Consider the following 2500-nt stretch of genomic DNA (forward strand, 5'->3'; position numbering starts at 1 on the left):
CCACCATCAACATCACAAAAACTATCATCACCACCATAATCATAACCACCAACATAACCATCAGTACCCTCACAATCACCATCATCACCATCACCATTACAAAAACCATCATCACCACCATCACCATAACCACCAACGTAACCACCATCACCACCACCACCACCATCATCCCCATCATCACCACAATCATCTCTATCTTTACCTCCATGTCTCTCTATCTCTTTATCTCTCTACCAGTCTCTTTCTTTCTCCACCTCTAAATATATCTATATATCTTTCTATCTCTTTCTCTGTATTTCTCTTTTTATCTTTATATACCTCCATCTCCCTCTTTATAGCTCTCTCTATTTCTCTACCTTTCTGTCTTTTAATCTCTCTTTCTATTTCTGTCTCTCTATCTTCCCCTTTCTGTCTCTTTATATCCCTCTCTATTTCTCTCTCTTTTTCCCAATGCTTACTGTTAATAATAAACCCAATCTCAGACTGAAGCAGAATTATTGAAGCAGGCACCCTGCCTGCCAGCACCATTTCACGTAACACATTTCACGTCTCTACTGTGCCTCTGTGCCGTTATTGCGGAAAAAAACACTGTGAATCTGGTCAGTGCTGTTTTCTCACTCCTGATAAACGAGGGGTGCCAATACTTTGTGCAGCATGACAGATGGGAGAGCAACAGGACGACACAGAGAGTATGGGGTGCATACAAAATGACCTGCATGATGGATGGATGTAAGAGAATGATGGCCAGAAGAACGGGTCGGAAATGTTTTTAGAACGTTGCAGGGACCTTGGTGGAGAAACCAGTTTATTACTTAATTAACATCAGAATAACATCCTGTGTGTGTGTGTGTGTGTGTGTGTGTGTGTGTGTGTGTGTGTGTGTGTATGAGAATGTGTGTGAGTTCATATGTGTGCTCATACCAGCATGTCAGTGGTGTGTATGTGTGTGTGTGTGTGTGTGTGTGTGTGTGTGTGTGTGTGTGTGTCAATCTAGCCATCCATCTGTCTCTCTCTCTGTAGTGTGTGTGTGTGTGTGTGTGTGTGTGTGTGTGTGTGTGTGTGTGTGTACGAGTGCAGATTGAAGCTCGGTTCTGATTTACTGCCCAACTCCCTTCCAAGTTTCCCACAATGCTCGAGGGCTCGTCACGCCAAACAGGAACTCGGCTCACGTGACTCACGTGATGTACTCGCTATAAATTGGGTCATATTTCCATAACCTCAGGCCCTGATGATCATTATGTGCTTTTTGTTTTACCCTTATGAATATGCACAACAGGGGGCGGAGTCGATGCAAATGGTTCAACCCACAACTATGGGGTGATTTACCACAGCCTGAAAGTGACCTAAAGGATATTGTGTGAAAATTTGCACAAACGACACGTTTTATAAGATCCGTAAATAACATTTCTTTGCGGCTTTCTCCGATTAGCCGCGATGTCGTTAATGCAAATTGTATGCAAATGAACTACTTTGTTCAGCTATAGGTCGCTTGATAACTCAGAGCCTCATTCAAGTTTTTTGCATTTCTTCAGGATTTCGGAAGTTCAGGGGGAAAAATCTGTGGTAGCTTTCATCACTTCTTTCATCCAAACTTTCATTCTTTTACATAATCGAAGCATGATATTTTCTTCACTTGACCCAGGAGACCCAAACCTGTTCCAAGCATGACAATACCCCTGTGCATCTGGCTTAAAGATATGTTTCTCATGGAGTGAAAGATCTCCTGCTCTAGAGCTTGAAAATCGATCATGCACGATCTCTCACTAGTGTTCCGTTCACACTTTTAATAAATAAATATATAGAAATGTGTGCACATGAACACCAACTCGCCAAGAATGCTAATTTATTAACCCGAATCTTCTCTCTCCATTCTTCACTGACCCTCTCTTTCTCTCTCTGAGCCTCTGTGTCTCTCTCTCTGTCTCTCTCTGTCTCTCTCTCACTGACCCTCTTTTTCTCTCTCTGAGCCTCTGTGTTCTCTGTCTCTCTCTCTGTCTCTCTCTCACTGACCCTCTCTGTCTCTCTCTCTGTCTCTTTCTCACTGACCCTCTGTGTCTCTCTCTGACCCTCTGTGTCTCTCTCTGAGCCTCTGTCTCTCTCTCTGTCTCTCTCCCACTGACCCTCTCTGTCTCTCTCTCTCTCTGACCCGCTGTGTCTCTCTCTCTGTCCCTCTGTCTCTCTCTCTCTGGCCCTCTGTGTCTGTCTCTGATTCTCTGTGTCTCTCTCTCTGTCTCTCTCTCACTGACCCTCTCTGTCTCTCTCTCTCTGACCCTCTGTGTCTCTCTCTCTGACCCTCTGTCTCTCTCTCTGATTCTCTGTGTCTCTCTCTCTGTCTCTCTCTGACCCCTTTGTGTCTCTCTCTGTCTCTTTCTCTGTCTCTCTTTCACTGACCCTCTGTGTCTCTCTTTTTCTGACCCTCTGTGTCTCTCTCTGACCCCTTTGTGACCCTCTCTGTCTCTTTCTCTCGGAGAAAGAGACCCTTTGTGTCTTTGTCCCTCTC

At 44.5% G+C, this 2500-nt stretch overlaps 1 protein-coding gene across 1 annotated transcript in view; it reads left to right on the top strand.

Annotated features, from left to right (window-relative positions):
* Positions 1–2500, top strand: part of LOC310733207 (multiple epidermal growth factor-like domains protein 9) — a 24671-nt gene that overhangs the window by 11293 nt on the left and 10878 nt on the right. The window lies entirely within an intron of this gene.

Source organism: Silurus aristotelis, assembly GCF_946808225.1.
Source record: "Silurus aristotelis genome assembly, chromosome: 11".
Lineage (NCBI taxonomy): Eukaryota > Metazoa > Chordata > Actinopteri > Siluriformes > Siluridae > Silurus > Silurus aristotelis.